Genomic DNA, 23,052 nt, shown 5'->3' on the forward strand with positions numbered 1-23,052 from the left:
ATCTCACATTCTCTAGTTATCTTTTCACACTTCTTTCCTACCCTTGTAGATCACTGCATTAATAAGTCTAGTACTTATAATATTATATTGTAATTGCTTATTCTTCTGTCCATCTGTACTTTAATTCAGTGCTTCTTGAGGGAAAGGTTTTTCTTCTTTCATTATCCCGGCACCCCCTTCTGCCCATTGATGAATACAATGCTAAAAACTGGATATCAGATAGCCATTTAGTTTTGTGTGGTGGTCTCAGTCATTGTCTCGGCACAGTGCTTTATGGGTGATAAGGAAGACAGAGATTTAGAGTTGATGAATTATCTCCAACTAGAGGGAAAGAGGAAAAGGCAATGGCAACCCGCTCCAGTACTCTTGCCTGGAAAATCCCATGGACAGAGGAGCCTGGTAGGCTGCAGTCCACGTGGTCGCAAAGAGTCAGACACAACTGAGAGACTTCAGTTTCACTTTTCACTTTCATACATTGGAGAAGGAAATGGCAACCCACTCCAGTGTTCTTGCCTAGAGAATCCCAGGGACGGGGGAGCCTGGTGGGCTGCCATCTATGGGGTTGCACAGAGTTGGACACGACTGAAGCAACTTAGCAGCAGCAGCAGCAGCAGAGGGAAAAAAAGTCTCTTAGTATATAATGTCTGCAAGGACAGCAAGCATTGGATTCGCATACCAACTTCCACATGTGTTGTAGGGTCCACAGATATATTTTTAAACCTCGACTTCAAGGAATGATGCTAAAGCTGAACTCCAGTAATTTGGCCACCTCATGCGAAGAGTTGACTCATTGGAAAAGACTCTGATGCTGGGAGGGATTGGGGGCAAGAGGAGGGGACGACAGAGGATGAGATGGCTGGATGGCATCACTGACTCGATGGATGTGAGTCTGAGTGAACTCCAGGAGTTGGTGATGGACAGGGAGGCCTGGTGTGCTGCGATTCATGGGGTCGCAAAGAGTTGGACACGACTGAGTGACTGATCTGATCATCACTTAAGTGACCTTCAGTAAATGATTTGATATCTCATTTATTTCTCATCTGTAAGATGGGTTTTATTCATAAAGTTTAGTCTGCTGAAAGTCAAAAATCCAAATCCAACTCCATTGTCCAGAAAAGGAAAGTGATTGGTCATGTCAGTGAAATCCAAAGGTAGTTCTGGTTTTGGAGTCGTTTGGTGCAGAGAGTCAAAAGATGTTGTTGAGACAGTGTTTCTCTTTTCACCTCTTACCTTGGGTGTTCTCTGCTCAGCTTCATCTCACAGTTTCTCTGGACCAGGCAAGGAGACCTCTGCCAATCTCTACATATATCCCCACAGTAGGAATTATTGCTTAACAAAGGCCTAGGCAGTGATCTCATTGCATCTGTTACCTGTGGTCAGGCACATGACGGTATTCCCCATGGCCAGTCTAGAGTTTGTGCTCCATCCCTTTGGTAGAAGAAAGTAGAACAGCATGACTGAACATACCCAGAGGACACAGGATAGGAAGGATGCCCCACAAGAGCTATTGGAAAGGAGGGACCATGCTAGACTGACACTGTTACATTTTTTATCGTGACAGCTGTGTAAAGCTCATCTCTCAAAGAAGTGTAGCAATTAAACTTATGCAAAGTGTTTAGCCCAAAGTTTATCACATAGCACTCAAATAAAGATAACTGTCATCACATTAGTTAATTGAACCAAGGACATTTTGTTACATACTTAATCCCATACCTGTTATTCATTTTCATTGAAAGGTTTCTAAAGGGAAAACAGATTGGAAGTTTGACTTCTAGACTTACCTAGGTAATGTATTTCTTTCAGAATACCTTTGTGCCATTCAGCTTTGAGGGAATTAATCAACTTTATTTCTTTGAGAACATTAAAATAATAACAACAGTAGTAACAACAACAAAAATGTTAAATGTCTTTTCTTTGCACCTAGAAGCTTCCAGGTATTATTTTTTACCCCTATAGCAGTAAAAGAATGAAGCCTAGGAATTTTTTTTTTTTTTTTTTTGCATAAAACTCCTGTGGTCATGTATGGATATGAGAGTTGGACTGTGAAAAAGGCTGAGCACCGAAGAACTGATGCTTTTGAACTGTGGTGTTGGAGAAGACTCTTGAGAGTCCCTTGGACTGCAAGGAGATCCAACCAGTCCATTCTGAAGGAGATCAGCCCTGGGATTTCTTTGGAAGGAATGATGCTAAAGTTGAAACTCCAATACTTTGGCCACCTAATGCGAAGAGATGACTTGTTGGAAAAGACTCTGATGCTGGGAGGGATTGGGGGCAGGAGGAGAAGGGGACGACAGAGGATGAGATGGCTGGATGGCATCACTGACTCAATGGACGTGAGTCTGAGTGAACTCCAGGAGTTGGTGAGGGACAGGAAGGCCTGGCGTGCTGTGATTCATGGGGTTGCAAAGAGTCGGACACGACTGAGCAACTGAACTGAACTGAACTGAATCCTCATTATGAAACCCTACCATCTTTGAAGCATTCTCTCCTTGTGGTAGCGTCACATAAATGTAATTCAATGTGGAAAGGTCTCCTTGTAGTATCTTCACATGAATGTAATTCCATATGGAAAGGTCATGTGGCTGCAAGTCAAGATGGCAGTCAGTTGTGTCCAAGCATTATGAGAACATGCTTCACCACAGAGTCTTTTGCATTTGTCCCCTTGCTGGCTTTAATCAGTGCCCTAGAGATGAAGAATCTGAAAGACCTGTTGGCTTCAAATAATATGCAAATTCTAGGAGGAAGATGGAAATCTCAGAGCTGGTTTGGAAAGCCCAGGCCCTCTGCCCAGCAAAGAAACAATATATCAGTCAGAAAGAGTGTATTTTTAAAATGGATTCCTGCTTCCATCTGTGACTTTGAGCTTGATATTTGTCCTTCTAAAATAGGGCAACTTAACTGCTAGGGTTAGAAAAATAGATAATGCTTTTAAGTATGCACTCTGATCCTTCCTTGGAGGCCTTCAGAAAACTTTGGCTACCTCTTAAGTAACTCATGAATTAAACAAATAATTGCAATAATGTAGCATTTTTCCTTCATAAAGTTGGACAATGCATTTCAGAAATCCTATTACAGAGTTATTAATACTAAATTATCAGGAACTTCCTGCCAGGACATTAAGACCTTTATCAGTTTTAATCAGTGTTTAATCCTTTGAATTGTGTTACAAATCACAGAACAGCTATTTGAATTCTGTTCTTCTTTCAACTTTCTTTTCCCCATGTGCTACAATGCCTGCCCCATCCTTAGAAGAGAAACAGAGAAGATGAGAATAATAGTTAGAAATTAGACTATATTATAAATGTATCAAAAGGACAGTGAGCCCCTTGGGAGACCATGAAGATAGTGGATGCTTTCCTACTATGCATGAAATGGATCAACTTTATCTATATATTGAAAAAGGACCTTCAGAGGCCAGAGGACTTTGAGATATCTGGATTACACTACAAATATTTATTTATTTTTTATAACTGAGGTATCTATATAAATGGTATTTCATTCCCACTCACTTTGATGGCTCCCTTAATGATTTCCAGGCAACTATTATTTGCATCACTAAAGGATGTGGTGCTATTGCTACAATTTCCTGCAACCTGGGCTTCCTCTGTAGATTTGAGCCCTGTGATTCAGTGTTAGCAGGGGTTATGTTACAGGCCCATCCCAGAGAATATGATTATTTCAAAGTCCTACACCATATAAGCATGCTTCAGTGATTGTTGTTGTTGTTCAGTCACCCAGTTGTGTCCAACTCTTTGCGACCCAATGAACTGCAACACGCCACACTGTCCCTCACCATCTCCTGAAGTTTGCCCAAGTTCATGTCCATTGCATCGGTGGACTTTTCCAGTGAGCCAGCTGTTTGCATCAGATGACCAAAATACTGAAGTTTCAGCTTCAGCATTAGTCCTTCCAATGAGTATTCAGGGTTGATTCCCCTTAAGATTGACTGATTTGATCTCCTTGCTGTCCAAGGTACTCTCAGGAGTCTTCTCCAGCACCACAGTTTGAAGGCATCAATTTTTCAGCACTTTGCTTTCTTTATGGTCCAGCTGTCACAACCATGTGTGACCCCCGGGAAGACCATAGCTTTGACTATAGGGACCATTGTTGGCAGAATAATGTCTCTGTTTTTCAACACACTGAGTTTGTCATAGCTTTCCTGCCAGGAAGCAAATGTGTTCTGATTTCATGACTGCAGTCACTAACTGCAGTGATTTTAGAGCCCAAGAAGAGGAAATCTGTTACTACTTCCACCTTTCCCTGTTCTATATGCCATGAAGTAATGGGGCTGGATGCCATGATCTTAGTTTTTTAATATTTAATTTTAAGCCAGCTCTCTCACTCTCCTCCACCCTCGTAAGAGACTCTTTAGTTCCTCTTCTTGACCCTTATTTTAACCTTACAAAGAATCACAGCTGGAGGGAGGAAAATCAACCCAAGCAACCCTGTCTTTTGCCTCTTCTCAGACATATTTCTTACATTGTCTTTTTTCCAATTGTGGTTTCTGCTGTTCGGTTTGATATTCTGATAAATACAGACTCAAGAAGGAGCAGAACTGCAGGGCTGCTTCTTTGATGCATATTAAAGTCACTTCTGTGAAAAAGAGCTAGAAAGTGCTGAGATACCAGAAAATAGGAATTCATAATACACAGCTTACTAAGTCAGCCAACCCTATATCTTTATGGTAAGCTATTGATCACTTGGTTTTAGAGGAACCATGCTGAAATCTGTGACTCGGTTTGTGGCATTGACTAAAACCAGTGCTCTGCAAGACACTGAACAGTGGTTGTTCCAACTGCCGTTTCCCCCTATATTTTAAACTGCAAAAACATGACCAGACCTAGTTTGCATTTTTGCCTTGGAACTGCCGTTTTTGATTCGAGTGACTCAACACAAGTCATTGAAGCTGAATGTGTCATGTCATGCAGTAAAAATTAAAATATACCTTATTGTTTTATGGGAACATGCAGTTCCACAAAAAGAAAAAAAAAACTGTGGTTAAAAAGATCAATTTATGATTTCAACAATGAGATGCTTATTTAGTGGGTAGAACATGTTAGTTCAGGGATCAGTAAAAAGATAAGCAGGTGGTGCTATTAGGTCTTTACCATATTTTGATGGTCTCAGTGCACAAGAAATTAAAGAGGTTTTTATTAATATTGTCCTACTTTTAGTATAATAGCAATACCCTCACAGTGATGGTATCTATAAAGCCCCCTTTAATTAGAAACCTGGTCAAGGGGATTTGATGCCCTTGGTGACAAATCCTTACCAGCTTCCACAACTTTAATCTCCAGCTTCAAACTAGAGATACTGAAGAGTCATTTCATTTTCTGACTTTAAATACATAGATTTAATTTTCACTTTTTCTCCCTCCCTGTTTTCCTGAAGGTGTTTTCCATAGGCCATGCAGTCTGGGGTGATGTTGTAGTAACCTATAAAAAGACATAGATGTGAATTAGGGAGATTGAATAGAAACATGATGGATATTTATTTAGCTGGAATTTGGATAAAAAGATAAGAAGAAGTCAAAGCTGGCTACAAAATTTTGAGCCAAAGTCCAGTATTTTTTCCAGAATAGAAGTATCTGTCAGGCAAAGGACTTAAAATGAGTTACAGGGGAAGATAATGAACTTGGTTTTGGATATGTTACAGATAACAATACCTATTTAACATTATTTGTACCATAAACTCTACTAAGTTCTATTTATATATTAATGATTAAAATTTTTATGAGTAGATTGTGTTAACTCCTTTTAGAGAATAGGAAACTGAGAATAAGAAATGTTAACTGACTCTCCCAAGATCATACAATTGCTGCTGCTGCTGCTGCTAAGTTGCTTCAGTTGTGTCTGACTCGGTGCAACCTCATAGACGGCAGCCCATCAGGCTCCCTCGTCCCTGGGATTCTCCAGGCAAGAACACTGGAGTGGGTTGCCATTTCCTTTTCCAATGCATGAAAGTGAAAAGTGAAAGTGAAGTCGCTGAGTTGTGTCTGACTCTTAGCGACCCCATGGACTGCAACCTACCAGGCTCCTCCATCCATGGGATTTTCCAGGCAAGAGTACTGGAGTGGGGTGCCATTGCCTTCTCCAGATTATACAGCTAGAAATATTCAAAACCTTAGTTTAAATCAGGTCTAATTACTCTGTTACATACTGTTTCAGTGAAATAGAACAACATAAAATAGCATAACTATTGACCATTGATCCAAGATTGAATTTTCAGTTCTCCTGTAGAATGTTATTCCAACATTTTGATTCTATTTTTAAATTTGTTTTTTTTTTTTTTCCTGATATATTTACATGAAATTTGAATTAGTGGTTCTTGGAACCTGGACTCGTAATATTCTGCCTTTGAAATTCTGTTGTCAGTCAAGCTGAACTTACTTGACTCTTGTTGAGTTGAGATGAAGATTACTAGGTGATTATCAAAACCCTTTGTCCTCCGCATCAGTAGAAACATCATATGAGGGCTACCCAGCAGGGACTATGCTTCCCAGCTCTTTTGGCATCTATACAGGACCATGGACCCAGTTTCCATTAAAGTGAGTAGAATTGCTGTGTGCCTCTTCTGCGTTATGGACTTTAAAATAAACAGGTGTAGGTCTTTATCTCTTTCGTCTACTGGGTTCCTGGCACCAGCCAGGTTCTGAAGATGTCAGAATGGAAGAACTATGCACTCCAGGTCACTGTGCAGAGAAGAGTCACCTGCTTTGCTCTAAGAAAGAAATAAACAACTACTGTGTCTGAGACATCAGAGTTTTGGACAGGTTTTTTTTGTTTTTTTGTTTTTTTTAGAATATTTTTGTCTAACAGTGGTAACATTTCTATTATCAATAAAATTGGTTCTATTTTATAACAATAGTGAAATATAGTTTTATGTTATCTTCTGTAAGACACCTGGATGCTCTTTCAGGCTACCTGACATCTTACATTATTTTGAGTGTGGATTTAGGTTTGGGTTGTGAACTGTGGCTTGCATCCTCAAGTCAGACTTCTTTCTCCTTCAAAGTGCAGAAGAAAGTTTGATTGTGCTTGTTTATCATATATTATATGATTATCAATATTGTGTCCACAGTATAATGCATGAGTGTTTATTGAAGTCTTGACATATGTTAAATCACTGAGCCTGAGATAGGCTTTTTAGTGGATCCATCTGAAGGAAAAAAGCAAAAGACACTTTTTTTTTAAACAAATGTCACCAAGTATCATATAAGCTATTTTTTCACAACCAGATAATTTTGTTCTCTTTGAATTCCTATTGGTCTTTGAAATTTAATTTTTCATATTCGTAAAAGTTATCTTACTGCTACAGATGCCTCTGAGAGAGAAGCTTATGGTCGGGCAAATCAAGAAAAGAATTCTACGTGAAGACCTGTGTTAAGGAGTCTGTCACATAAAGAAGTCTGTGAATAATATTCAGTTTTTTCAGTAATACTTTGTGTACATCAGAAGGGCAGTCTCTGATTCAGCCATTTCGAATATATGTTTTCTTTTTAACCTTTTTTTTTTAAATTAGAGGATGATTACTGTACAGTATTGTGATTTTTTGGCCATACATTAACATAAATTGGCCAAAGATATACGTATGTCCCTTCCCTCTTGAACCGCCCCACCCCCTACCACCTCCCTCCCCATCCTACCCCTCTAGGTAAAATACATGTTTAAGAGAAGTTATTTTCATGCAAATCCTCCAGAGAAAACTTTAAATTCAGCTTTGAGTTTCATCATCTCTTCCTTTTCATTGTTGTTCAGCTAGTTACACTCCCCAGTACTGGCTGTGTGTCTAGGGTCTTCAGTGATTGCCGTCCTCACGTAGCACCAGAGAGGAGCTTTTGAAGACCAAGTTGTGAAAGCTTAAAAAATTAATCTACTGAAAGACTGGACCAAAAGCCTTTTGCTAGAGAACAACTTTCACTTTAAAAACCAATTACTAAGCCCTCAGAGCAGAACGGAAGGAAAAAGCAGAGCAGGTGAAAAGGACAGTTGTATAAGGAAACCCAGTTCCTTTCCCTGAGCCTCTGAAGGTTTTCTCATACATTTCTCTGCCACTTCTGGGAAAGGCAGGCTCTCCATTGGACCATAACCTGGAAAGATTCTACCTGTGTTTTGCATCAGTATGGTTTATGATTTTATTCTTTGTATAAGAGTATTGTTTTTATGTTCACTATTGTTAGATCAGGTTGGGTTCAAATTCCAGCCTCAAGGTTTTCTCGCTCTATGGTCTTGAGTCTCAGTTGACTCACCTGTAAATTATAGGTAATAATATTTATTAGTTATTATGATAAATAAATGAGTTATTGCACATAACATGCTCCACTCAATTTTTTTTTTTAACCTTTGTAATTGGTCAGTAAATATCAGGTCTCCCTGTGTTCTTGCTGGTGGTTATCGATGGTAAAATTATACCTTTGTGAATCCCGTCTTCCCTTCTGATTAATGCCCTCTTCTCCTTTAGATGTTGTAATGCATTTAATCTGGTTTTGTATCATGGATAGCATGTTTCTGTCATGTTTTTCCCTGATATATTCAGTTCAGGATCAGTTAGCTGGGGGATCCTACTTCCTCTCATGTCCTGGCTGATTGGAAGGGGGCATTGCTATAATACACACTTGATTGAAAACACTGCTGCTGCTGCTAAGTCGCTTCAGTAGTGTCCGACTCTGTGCGACCCCATAGACGGCAGCCCACTAGGCTCCTCTGTCCCTGGGATTCTCCAGGCAAGAATACTGGAGTGGGTTGCCATTTCCTTCTCCAATGCATGAAATGGTAGCAATTGCATACTTTTTTTTTCTTCCAATTTTACAGCTGTTATCACTGTAAAAGGAGCAAGGAAAGTTCAGTTAAATAAAAATCCTGATGAATATTTTGTGAGGTAGTTACAGCTTACACATTATAGAGTAAATATAATAGTGTTATTGTCCAGGACCTGGTGTGAACCCAAAAGCAGATTGTCTGGATTTGAATCCTGCCTCTGACCATTCATAGTTGTGTGCCCTCTTCAGATCACTTCTGCTTGTGAGTTCATATTTTCATCTATGACATGGGCATAATAATAATATCTACCTCTTTGGAATGTCCTTAGGATGAAATTATTTAATGTATATAAAATGCTTAGGATAGTACATGGTTCATAATAAAGTTTTTGTGTTTTGGTTGTTGTTTTGTTACTGTTGTTGTTATTACGATTGTGTTTGTAGATTTCACTGCTACATAGTTTGATGAGGAATTAGCTACAGTGCTTTATATAGAGTCATTTGCTTGTAGTATAAATTTTGAATAATGTGTGTTTCACATGGCATTGTTGTTGTTTAGTCTCTAAGCTGTGTCTCTTTTGTGACCCCATGAACTGTAGTCCACCAGGCTCCTCTATCCATGGTATTTCCCAGGCAAGAATACTGGAGTGGGTTGCCATTTCTTTCTTTAGGGGATCCTCACAACTCAAGATCAAAGTCACATCTCCTGCATTGGCAGGTGGGTTCTTTCCACTGAGCCACCTGAGAAATCCTCAGAAAGACATTTAAAATTTTTAAAGGCATAGAGAATAGCGAAATCAATGATCTCTTCTTAAAATATATAACTCTTGAGGGGCTTCCCTGGTGGTCCAGTATAAGGTTAAGACTTTGCCTTCCCATCCAGGGAGTGTGGGTTTGATCCCTGGTTGAGGAGCTAGAATCCCACATGCTTCATGGCCAAAAAACCAAAACATAAAACAGAAGCAATATTGTAATAAATTCATTAAAGACTTAAAAATACATATATCACTCTCCTTAGAGCAAGTTAGAGAGGATTGGTCAGACTTACTGGGAAACTGTTGTCATAACTCTGAGCATGAGAAAAAAGTAGTATGTGCTAGGTTAGAATTGATGAATATGACAAAAGTGGATAGAATGATAGATTTTTTAAGTGGAAAATTTACATAGTTGTGTGATTAGGTGGAGATGGAGGTCAAAGGAAATGGAGATTTCAAGAATTACTTCTAGGTTTCTCAGTAGCATAACAAGATGCGTCAAGGGTCTGTGACTGTATAGAGAGATGGACAAGGATAGATTTAGAGATGACATGGTCATAAGTTTTATTTGGACATGTAGAGTACGAGGTGCTCTAGAATCTGCAAAAGGAAATGTCAAATGATCAGTTAGACACAGTGGGTTTGTCTCTGAGGAGAGGCCTGAGTGGAGGGAAAATTCTGAGCTCTCACCATATACATGGCTGTTAAAGCCACAGGGTCTCTGAGGCATAGAATATTGAGCAAAAAGAAAAAATGAATTAGAAATCTGCCTTGAGAAACACTACCATTTTATGGCCAGATAGTGGAGAAGAGAGGGAGGGAGGGAGGAGAAAAGTGGGGAGAGAGAAAAAGAGAGGGAGAGATTTCCCAGAAAGGAAGGAAAATTGGGAGATTGTTAAGCACAAGCCAAAGAAAGAGATGGAAACCAGTTTGAGGTGGAGTAAGGAATAAAAAGAAAGTGAATAAAAGACCTAAGAATGGGTATCTCTCCAATACATTTGGATTATGAAGGGGAGAAGAGAGGCTGCACGGGGTTGAGGCAAACATGAGAACCAGGTGAAGTTTTTAATTAATTAGTATTCTTAAAAATGGGTCGCTTCTGAATTTGAAGCCAATGGAAATAATCTATTTAAAAGAGAGAGCTTAAAAACTCTGGAAAGATGACTATACAGATGATTTTGTAAGATTTTCAAAAAATGTCAGGGATGAGAACAAGAAATAGGTACAGAGAAGAATAACTCCAGGGCAGTTGTTATTGGCCAAGAGTGACTTTATGTGTAACCTCCTCTTCCACCACCCCGGGACATTTGGGAAATTCTGGATATATCTTTTATTGTCTCACCTGGCAAAGCAGTGCTATTGGCATCTAGTAGGCTGAGGGCAGGGATGGTGTTCAACACTCTACAATGTACAAGACAGGCCCCACAGAAAAGAACTATTCAGTTCAAAATGTCAGTATGTTGATGATGAATAACCATGTTTAGAAGAAGAGAGATTCAATGTAAGGAAAGAACAGAGGGATAGAATGGAGTAAGAAGTGGGTATGTTTTTATATCTAATATTAATCACATAGTGACTACTCAATAGATATCAGCCATGGTTAATTAAACTAAATCTCTATTAATGTCTACTTTCTAGTAACATCCAAATAATGGGCATAAAAAAAAAAAAAGGAATTAGCAGGATTCATTAGAGAAGTAATTCTCTAATGAACATTAGAGTTAAATGTATTATGGTTGCTCTTGACCCCCACATTGAATTCTACTTCCTTTAGATTTTATAAAATTTTATAGACAATATCTGTGACTAAGACAATTCAATTAAGAAAAATATTTGATTAATTTTTCTTAAACATTGCTCATAAAAACTGAGGTCTAAGAAGACTTAACCACCAGTTCTAAGCATTTACTAGCTGTATGATTCTAAGTACAGTTAGACTTAACCACTGTAGACTTTTTCTTCTTTACCTATGACATGTGAATAAGAAAATTCTTATCATCAGTGGCTGTAAGCATCAGTGACTATTGTTGGCAGAGCACCCATTATAGGACTGAAATAGCAAATTTTAGTGATTGATGCTCCTGATATTACTACTACTGATAAGGATTTAATTTAGTTCAACTCTTTTGCAAACCCATGGGCTGTAGGCCACCAGGCTCCTCTGTCCATGGAATTTCCCAGGCAAGAATATTGGAGCACGTTGCCATTTCCTTCTCCAGGGGATCTTCCTGACCCAGACGTGGAATTGAACCCACATCTCCTGCATTGGCAGGTGGCTTCTTTACCACTGAGCCACCTGGGAAACTCCAGTGGAGTTTATTTTATTCACCTTACTCCCATTTGATAATATCTCTCTTTCGTTTTGAAGAATCAGCTTCAGATTGCATAGGGGTATTCAGTTTTGTTGGGATTACCAAGTAAAGCATCATGCCTTCTCTGGACATAATGTCCCAAATAAGACCAATCAGATACTTTCCTCTGAGAATTCAAGTAATTTCCTTGATTCCTATCTTTCTTTGAATCTGGCTCACTAGTATTAAATTTAAATTTGTGTGCTACATAACAACTGTTTAGCTTAATATCTGTAGTTATTCAATGTTGATGTCTATTGATTACAACCAAAACAATCTTAACTTACACAGGCAGCATTAATACTGGAAGCTCGATTAATAGTGGAGGTCTTGGGACTAGGGCATAAATGAATAACTATAGTTGTTTAGCAACTACGGGTTGGTAAGAAGAACTGTATATCATTTTTATATTCTAGATGATATGTATATATCATCTATTATATTCTATGTATTTGTATGTCTTTAACAAATTCTAGTGTGTTGTTTTATTTCCATTACTCCATGAATATCTTATTCACTTCTTCACAAATCTTTTCCATTTTTCTGAGACTCTTTAGCTTGGATCAGACTGTTATTCAATCAAACAAGATACATTTTTGTTGAATGAACACATTTATTCCTAATTCTTTGAGTATGCAGTTGCCAAAAAGGAAGTCAGTCCAAATCATTCATACAAACAGATTGGGCTGTATTCTCTCATCTTTCATCATTGTGTTCAAGGTAGAGCTATACTTCTATTTTAAGAATGAAAAACAAGTTTCCAGAAGAGATAACTTGTTACTGAAGAATTCCTATATAATTGGAAGGCTTCGAGGCAAATAATAATTGTAATTTGAACAGAAGGGATTGGAGCCACTTCAATAATGATACTCATTAGATTTTTTTGTTTCTCTTCTCTGGACTATATAGGAGCAACAATTGCTTATGTCCTGATGGACATAACCAATGTAAACATGGTGATTATTCCTGGCATGATGTCATCCTTGCTGATCATCAGATTGAAGACTCCTTTTGCTTGCCTTGTCTCATCTAAGCAAAACTAAATCTTTCCTAAAGTGTAATGACATATGGTTAACCTGTGTGGGGAAAAAAAAGTGGAATGACAGTCTATTTGCAAATAGACAGTCTAGAAAGCAAAAAATTAATTATTCTTTGGTTGGTCCTGACAAACTTTCTTTTATTAATAGCAAACTATGAAGATCCATGGCAGGCTAACTGCAGAGGGTATTATAAAATGGTCTATCATTCTCTCCAAGGAAATATCTATGCAAATGTAGCAGAACTAGATATGAATAAAGAACATGGTAGGCTCAGTTTTTATTATTAGTTAAGTCCACCTCTGAGAATAGAAAATTTTGGTGCTTTGTAACTTATAAAGGAAGATTACTTTCCCACCAAAACCTCAATATGTTTATAAGTTTTTTTTCCACTGTATTTTACTTCATGTAATAGTCTTTTGTTAATAGGAAAAAGCAAAAAGAACAGAGACATCAATGCACAATTCAACACAATTTTTATATACATGAATAGATGTTAAAGGCCAGAATGATAGGCTCTGAATATTGGAAATAGAATCAGTTATATAATGTAAAAGTCATACAACAAAAAGACAGAACAATTAGAATCTAGATCTAGCTTTGCCACAACTTTCTATAACATCTTTAATTCACTTATTTAACACAACATCCACAGCAATTTTCTATCTATGAAATAAGATAGCTGATCATTAGGCCTGGAGTTTCACCTAGTTGGTTTGAGTCGGATCCAGTACAGAGAAGTTTGTTCCATCATCATCATTTTTATAAGTTGAATCTGATGCAGCTTGTCTGAGGATAGTCTGTAATACTCCACAGGCTCTATCACTCTCTGATGTCTTACATTTCTATTACCTGCCTGGCCCTTGAAGACAGTTAATTTTGTGTTCCTTTTAGGAGATGTTCCCTGAGGATAGTTATGTTCTCATAATCTTATGATTCCACATAGGTTTGAAATGAGCTAGCTAACTCTGCTCGAGCTTATTTAACAGTGAAAAGTGAAAGTGTTACTCACTGGTGTCTGACTTTTTTGAGACCCCATGAACCCCACAAGTCTCCTCTGTCTATGGGATTCTCCAGGCCAGAATATTGGAGTGGGTAGCCGTTCCCTTCTCCAGGTGTTCTTCCTGATCCCAGGACCGAAGCTGGGCCTCCTGCATTGCAGGCAAATTCTTTACCATCTGAGCCACCAGGGAATACTCCCTTATTTAACATAAGTGAATGACAAGAAGATTGGAGGCGGGGGTTATACATTTAATTTTTTTTAATTTTTTTTATTTTTTATTTATTTATTTTTTAAAATTTTATTTTATTTTTAAACTTTACATAATCGTATTAGTTTTGCCGAATATATGGGCTTCCCTGTTGGTTCAGCGGTAAAGAATCTGCCTGTAATTCAGGAGACCCTAGTTTGATTCTTGGGTCAGGAAGATTCCCTGGAGAAGGGTTAGGCTACCCGCTCCAGTATTCTTGGGCTTCCCTGGTGACTTAGATGGTAAAGAATCTGTCTGCAATGCAGGAGAACTGGGTTTGATCCCTGGGTTGGGAAAATTCCCCTGGAGGAGGGGATTCTCCAGTATTCTTGCCTGGAGAATCCCCATGGACAGAGGAGCCTGGTGGCCTACAGTCCATGGATCACAAAGAGTTGGACATGACTGAGCAACTAAGCATAGCACAGCATACATACACACACACACACACACACACACACATGTACACACGAGGTTTTCAGCCTAGCCCATGGGAAATTATGCATTCTGAAAATTTATCTAAATTTAATGTCATCAGGTTCAGTCTGAATGAGCTGCCGCCGCCAAGTCACTTCAGTTGTGTCCGACTCTGTGCGATCCCATAGACGGCAGCCCACCAGGCTCCCCCGTCTCCGGGATTCTCCAGGCAAGAACACTGGAGTGGGTTGCCATTTCCTTCTCCAGTGCATGAAATTGAAAAGTAAAAGTGAAGTCACTTAGTTGTGTCTGACTCTTCGCGACCCCATGGACTGCAGCCCACCAGGATCCTCCATCCATGGGATTTGCCAGGCAAGAGTACTGGAGTGGGGTGCCATTGAATGAGCTAGAGAGTTTTAAATTAAAAAAAGACCTTCAAGTTATTGGGCCATAACTTATTTCATGAAACAGATTTTCTTTTTGTAACACATCTAAATATTGTTTTCCTAGTAGTAACTGTAAATAAAATCAATTTTTCTCCTTTAAGGTTTTTTCCGAGTTTTTATAAAGTTTATTTCAAAACAAGAGCAATTTATTCTTCTGTTAACAGAAATGATGAATAAGTTGCATATTCATGTTGAAAGTATGTTTTTAATCATGCATTTGACAGTACCATCTAACTCATAAGCATTCACAGTATAAATGGTGAATAAGAACTAATTGCTTTTTTCCCCTTCTTTTTACAATGCAGAACCAGCATCTTCAGAGTAATGGCATATTAGTGTATTACTCAATGATATTTCATTGGAAGAACGCATTTCCACAAGATGACAATGTCTCTCGTTTGCATAATATTGTTAATTTCAAAATTACCATCAGAGCCACATTTTTTTATTATCAGCAAACAAACATTTATTAGGCATGTACTGTTTGCAGATTACCAAATACACGGCTCCAAATGGATAAGGCATGTGATAGTGATGGTGTCCCATGGGTGTTAGAACTATAGCTGGGAAAGCCAGTGCAAAAGTGAAAACAATGAACACATGGCAGAGAATTCACACAAAATGCTGTAGGTATTGTTGCTTCTCTAAATACTGCTTACATTTTCTCTCATGAACAAAGGAGCCAGTCTTCACTCTGCCATATGAATGTGTCCATGGATGTTCTGCTTTGACTAACCTTTCTGACTCAGCCATGGAAAAAGGAGATTTTGGCTTATTTTTTACATTATCTTCTGTTGGAATGTATCTCATTCTGCTGCCCCTGCCCATGACCAGGGAAATGCCATATGCCACTGGCATGTGGTTTCAAAGGAGAGGTTTCATAGAGGGAGACTCTATGGAAAGGGGTGTCTTGTGGGCAGTGGCGAGATCTGTATAAATGTTGGGACTCTTCCCTCACAGAGTGAGAGGCTATTAACACTAGATCTAGCAAAACTGCCATAGCATAATAGAGCTTTCCAGGTGGTTCAGTGATGAAGAATCCACCTGCCAATGCAGGAGACACAAGAGATATGGGTTTGATTCCTGGACTGGGAAGATCCCCTGAAGGGGGAAATGGTTAACCATTCCAGTACTCTTGCCTGGAGAATCCTATGGACAGAGGAGCCTGGTAGGCTACTGTCCATGGGGTCACAAAAGTTGGGCATGACTGAGCATGCAAGCACACACGCCAACTTTGGTAACCTGGCTCATGTCCCAAACTGTTGCTTGTGCCTTGTCTCTGAATTCCTGGCAAACCCCTCCAGCCCCTCTGCCTCTTTTCCTTTCCCACTTGTCATATGTATGGGAAAGTGCAAAGTCCTATAGATCTTCTGCCTCAAAGCTTCCATCCATCTTCTTTTTCTTTGTATTATTGTTTTATTAAAGAATATCATTCAAAAGGGAAAAAGAGGGTCACCATCAGCTCCTTTCTGTCCAATTGCTGTATATGATGAGTGTATTGGGCATGTATTTACCTTGGCCAGCATTCTTTCTTCTTGTAATTGATCCCACTTTCCCTCCTTCTGCTAATTCCAGGAGGCTAGCTACCAACTTTACCGACTGGTACAAAAGGTGGACCCAAAGGCCCAGGACAGCCAATGAGAATCCTCCATCCCCCAGCGGAGGTGACCGGTTCAGGCGTGGGATCAAGCCAGGCCAGCTAGAACCCTTGGACTTGACAATTATGTGAGTAAATTCATTTCCTTTTTTTTCTTAAGACAGTCTGTGATTCTTCCACTTGCAGATGAAAAAAAAATTCAGACAAATACGATAATTAGTAAGGAATTACAGCACTGAGTTTTCTTTCTTTTCTCTACCAATTCTTTCCTTCTTTCCTATTGTTCTTTTCCACCCCTCCCCATCCAACTGCTTAAGGATAGTGGAATTCACCTTCTTAATAATTATACAGTATTTCTATCAGGACAACACTGTTGACGTTCTATTTCTAACTTTTAATTGTCCAAATCACAACCCCAGCCCTGCATACAAAGGTGTAGCATTTTCCATCTCTTCTCAACGCGCTGATGTACTGACAATAATTCTGTTTTTCCTTTCTGGTTAGCTCTCAAATGCCGAACTGAAAATAATTTCATGCGGTAGGAAAGAGCACTGGATATGTTCACAATTTTAAAATAATTAGTTGGAAGAGACTTTAGAGCATATCTAGTACTGTCTTCTGTATAGCACACTGACAGTTGATTGATTACCTAGCCTATGCTTGAACCCATCTAGTGACAGAAAGTTCATTACATTGCAGCTTTGTCTTTTCATTTATGGACAGCTCTAATTGCTAGGCACATTTCAACTCAGAATTCTTTTTCTAATGTAATTGACAACGCTTCTGAAACTTTACTTGTTCTGGGTAATCATCCCTGATTGTTTCAAAGTTTGTTCTTATGACAATGTTTCCAAATACTTTACTTAACCCTTCTTAGGCAGCGTTCTAAGTTCTGAGCAATGTCCACTTGATGTGACAGTACAGAGTAGAGTACCCTGTCTGTCCCTTAAGCTAGACAACAGTTCTGTTTTTGTAGTCTTGGTTTTCATTAGCTTTTAGCAACCAGTGAATTGAAATGTCCATTCATAGGTGATTGCAATCTTATTTTAACAATATAATTTTAAGTATATTTTTTCATATCCTATATTTGGACAGCTGATTTATTTTGAACAATTGACATTTGGAACTTAGATGCCAGGCTGTACATTCACCTACCATCTCATTCTAACCTTACAATGATCTTGGAAGATAGGAAGGAACTATATTAGTTTCATTTTTATTAATAAAAACAATGTCTTAGAAAGAACCTTGCCTAAACTCAAATAGCAAGTTAGTATTAAAGCTAAGTACCAGAACTTATGCATTTTTGATGTGGTGAGAGAATGTCCAGCATTGACTAATGACTTAAAAATGTGTTTATGTGTTAACCTCTATTGGTAACACATAGTTGAGAAAAGTAAAACTGCTGATATTTAAGCCATTTTACTCTTTTTACTTCATTCCCATCAGAGATTTCTTCATGTTCCTATGTACCCCCTAAATTATTAGTAAGTCTCCTCTGTCCAGTTACACAAATCAGTCATGTAACAAAAACATCTGCATCTTGCTTTATCCTATAGAGTTATGGGCACTGCATTTTAGATCCACATGGTTCTTCCCAAATTTGCAGCTATAGCACGTGCTTGTCTTACTAAACTGAACATTTGCTCAGTTTGAATCTCCATTTCAACTGTTTGTATCCAGTGTTTAAATGAGAATTCTCTGGTAACCAAGCTGGGAATTACTGCATGCACGTTTTAGCTTTTACTTAAGAGGCACAATTAGAAGAGGAAAAAATTGTTTCAGTGACTTAAGAGTAGCCCCTCCTTTTTTCCTGCAAGATTCCCTATATGTTTTATTTGTCTCTTCTGCAGATATTTCTGTATTATATGATATATTCCTTTGAGGTGAAATAGAGCATCTGTTTATTAGTCTCAGAGCAATAGTGCAGTCACTCTTTTAAGGACACAAAATAGCTGGGAAATGCTTACCTGAAAATATATTTTTTTCCTTTACACTATCATGTGTAACCCTGATGTGATGTCTTATTACCCATTCCCATATAGAGATTGGTGTAGGCAGGTGTTACTGACAAATTTGTCAATTCCAGCCCAGAGCTACAAAATTCCTTGTCCAAGGACACAGAATCGACTAACTCAGTATTAAGGTTCAAAAAATGCCAAAGACAGTTCTGTTCTCTCAAGCATTCCATTTGGTCTAATTGAGCTTCGCTAACCTTTTCTCTTTGACAGAACAACTTTGAATGCATGTCAGGAGAGAGCTTTATAAATATTTATTGAATAAAACAGCTTGTTTGGATATGAAATGAGTTTAGAGACAGGAATAAGACCAAACTCTAACTTTCTGGTATGGAAAATGTGGGCTGAGAGAATGCCCAACATCAAATTTTAAATAATAACCAATTTTGTTTTTAGTGTTCAACTTAATGTAGTGTTATATTAAACTTGCATTTGCTCGTTACCTGTAAAGATTTTTCTGGAGGGATAGATCTTATTTATTATTCATTCATTTACTCATTCATTCTCTCTCTTCTTAATTTGTCAGATTATTCATTTATTCCTCAAATTTCTAAAAATGATTTAAGGTCATTTAAAAATATGTATATGATGAATTATTATAAACTATACTCAAGATATCCAGGCAAAGCAAGAAAAATATGATAAATACAGGAATGGTATCTATAAAAAAATTACGCTCTTTAAGGCCTGAACATTTGCATTAAAACTAGTTCCTGAGTTTTCTAGTAATTACCATCACAAACAGGGAATGTGATCAATTCCATGTTTAATTTTCATATAATAAAGTTCTTTTTAAATAATAAGCACAAAATCATTTATTAGAAGAAATAACATTTTTCTGGATATATGAACAGAGTGAAGATTTTTCCTCTGGATATTGTAAGATACAAGGAAAAAAATCTGCCTCCAACAAAGTAAATACAACTTGACACCTTAAACTTTTATTATTTATGTGTGAGGATCAAAGGTAGGGTATCTGTGTACTTTGAATTTTTTTCAAAAGAGCGGTCTGTTTTGGCATTGCTGGTGGCAATATGTGTCCTCAATGGTACCTCATCCCCTTGTCACAGTGCATTTTATTTTATCCTGCTATTCATATTATGGCCCAATTTGCTCATTTATTTATAATTTTATTTAATTTTTTATTTTTTGGATGTGCAGCATATGGAATCTTGGTTAAACCAGGCATCGAACCCACGTTCCCTGCAGTAGAAGCTCAGAGTCTTAAACACTGAACCACCAGGGAATTCCCTAGCTATACATTTTAATAAAATGCATCTCTTTGTCCCTTGCAGCTGTTTCCCCTACTCCCTTTTGCACAAAGCTTTATCTCCTTACTGGTCCTGTGCATCCCTGTTGATAAAATCCACATTGTCCATTCAATGAGTGGTAATTTACAGGAAAAATTCTTCCTTTTTCCCAGAACCATCTTTCATCTGTTGTTCCTGAAAATGGCTGAATTTTGGCCAGCCTCCTCCTGCTAATGCCCTATAACATGAGTTAGATACTCCTTAAAAACCTTCTGTCAGACATTTTCTGATAAAAGCTCCTACAAATGATGCTGTGTTTGGCTTTCTTCCTTACCTAGAGCAGGGGTGACTGGCACTTATTAATAGTAAGTGGTCAAATAGCTTTGTGGAATGAAACAAAGACCTTTTGAAAATCAAGTAAAATTGATTCTAAATCTAAAATGATGTAGGTCGTTTAAATTAGCCGCCCATCTGACTATTGTTATATCTAACTATTTTAAGTTTAAAATTCTTTGCCAGTGATTTCTTTTTTACATATAGATTTGTGTTATAAAGTTGACTGGCTGAATCAAAATATTCCCCTATGCAAGTGTAGTTATTAAATAGTGAAAGAGCTGGCCAGTCAATTTACTTTTCATATAAGAAATCGTATCTCTCTTCCAGTAAATCATGTAGAAGCTAGCCTCTGAAATTGTAAAGATTTTAGATATTTTGTTGTCCTGCTTGACATGGATCATAATTAATCATCACAAATCAGTCTTCTTATGCTCTAACATTCCTGTAAGACACAGACTTCCCCAAACTATATATAGAGGTTAAAATAGAGCTTGCTTATTATATTCATATGGATATTAATAGATATAGAGTTGAGGGGAGAGAAATAATTTTCTGAGAGTTTAGACTTATGAATTTCTGTACTCACTCCCTTCCAAAAACTGTTCATTCATTTCTTAGACAGAAACTGTGATGGACTCTGAGGGAGGAAGATTTCAGAGTTGAATAGGATATGGTCTCTTGCTTCAAGGATGCAACAGTGTCATCAGACCAAAAATATTGTTGCAAATTCTAAAATCGGGAAGTGTACAATTCTGCTGGCACATAAATCTATGAGGTAGAGAGCCACTGCCTTTATCTATCTGAGTATTCAGTTCAATTCAGTGGCTCAGTTGTGTCTGACTCTTTGTGACCCCATGAACTGCAGCACACCAGGCCTCCTGTCCATCATCAACTCCCAGAGTCCACCCAAACCCATGTCCATCAAGTCAGTGATGCCATCCAACCATCTCATCCTCTGTCGTCCTCTTCTCCTTCTACCCTCAATCCCTCCTAGCATCAGGGTCTTTTAAAATGAGTCAGCTCTTCACATCAGGTGGCCAAAGTATTGGAGCTTCAGCTTCAACATCAGTCCTTCCAATGAACACCCAGGACTGATCTCCTGTAGGATGGACTGGTTGGATCTCCTTGTAGTCCAAGGAACGCTCAAGAGTCTTCTCCAACACCACAGTTCAAAAGCATCAATTTTTCGGTGCTCAGCTTTCTTTACAGTCCCAACTCTCACATCCATACATGACCACTGGAAAAACCATAGCCTTGACTAGACAGACCTTTGTTGACAAAGTAAAGTCTCTGTTTTTTAATATGCTGTCTAGGTTGGTCATAACTTTGCTTCCAAGGAGTAAGCGTCTTTTAATTTCATGGCTGCAGTCACCATCTGCAGTGATTTTGGAGCCCCCCCAAAAATAAAGTCTGCCACTGTTTCCACTGTTTCCCCATCTATTTCCCATGAAGTGATGGGACCGGATGCCATGATCTTAGTTTTCTGAATGTTGAGATTTAAGCCAACTTTTTCACTCTCCACTTTCACTTTCATCAAGAGGCTTTTTAGTTCCTCTTCACTTTCTGCCATAAGGGTGGTGCCATTTGCATATCTGAGGTTATTGATATTTCTCCCAGCAATCTTGATTCCAGCTTGTGCTTCTTCCAGCCCAGCGTTTCTCATGATGTACTCTGCATATAAGTTAAATTAGCAGGGTGACAATATACAGCCTTGACGTACTCCTTTTCCTATTTGGAACCAGTCTGTTGTTCCATGTCCAGTTCTAACTGTTGCTTCTTGACCTGCATGCAGATTTCTCAAGAGGCAGGTCAGGTGGTATTCCCATCTCTTTCAGAATTTTCCACAGTTTAATGTGATCCACACAGTCAAAGGCTTTGGCATAGTCAATAAAGCAAAAATAGATGTTTTTTCTGGAACTCTCTTGCTTTTTTGATGATCCAGCAGATGCTGACAATTTGATCTCTGGTTCCTCTGCCTTTTCTAAAACCAGCTTGAACATCTGGAAGTTCTGAGTGTTAAAGATGGACAAATCATGGTTTACAAAATAGAGAGAGAGGAAAATAATTACAGAAATTGGTAAAACACATTTCAAAGGCACAGAAACACTGAAGTCAATATTATCCTGAAACGTGGTGGTGGGAGAAAGAAATGAGTATTTAAAAAATTTAAAAAAACACAACAGAACTTACTTAACAGGGATAGTGGAATTTCATAGGCTGTGTGTTCCATATTACTCAAATGTTAGTATCTGACAAACCAGGCAACTTTCTCCTGTCATTAATATTGCAGTTTTAAAAAATTAAGAAAAAATATATTTCTTGGAAGGGTAACTAATTTTTTTTCTAAAATTGTCATTACTTTACTTATTATTTAATCATGATAATTATTTCTATCTCCATGTGTTCATCAAGTATCACTAATGGAAAATTTTAAATGTTCCTTAGCTTGGAGGGTAGTAAGGGTTGATAAAACCTGAGAAAACCACTTTGGTAAGAATTCACTTGTGAGTAATGAGTGGTATAAGTAGATGTAGTGAAAAGAGGCTATTTGCTTAAAAGAGAAGCAGAGGAATCATTTATGCTTAAAAATGAATGCTTCAAGTATTTCATTAATTAGATGTTCATTTTTGTAAATAAAGCTCTTTTCAAAATACAATATAGCAATATTATTCTTTTTTTTTAAGTAGACCAGTAAAAAATAATAATTCTTGAAGTGAAAATACCTGGGTTATATTCTGACTTCAGTGTTTACTAATTAATTTCACAGGAAAAGAGTACCATTCTCTCCAGAACATTTCTTTTCTTCTGTTTCTCTAAAGGGAGAAGTCTGATTCCTCAGA

Source organism: Bos indicus x Bos taurus, chromosome 7, assembly GCF_003369695.1.
Source record: "Bos indicus x Bos taurus breed Angus x Brahman F1 hybrid chromosome 7, Bos_hybrid_MaternalHap_v2.0, whole genome shotgun sequence".
NCBI classification, from domain to species: domain Eukaryota; kingdom Metazoa; phylum Chordata; class Mammalia; order Artiodactyla; family Bovidae; genus Bos; species Bos indicus x Bos taurus.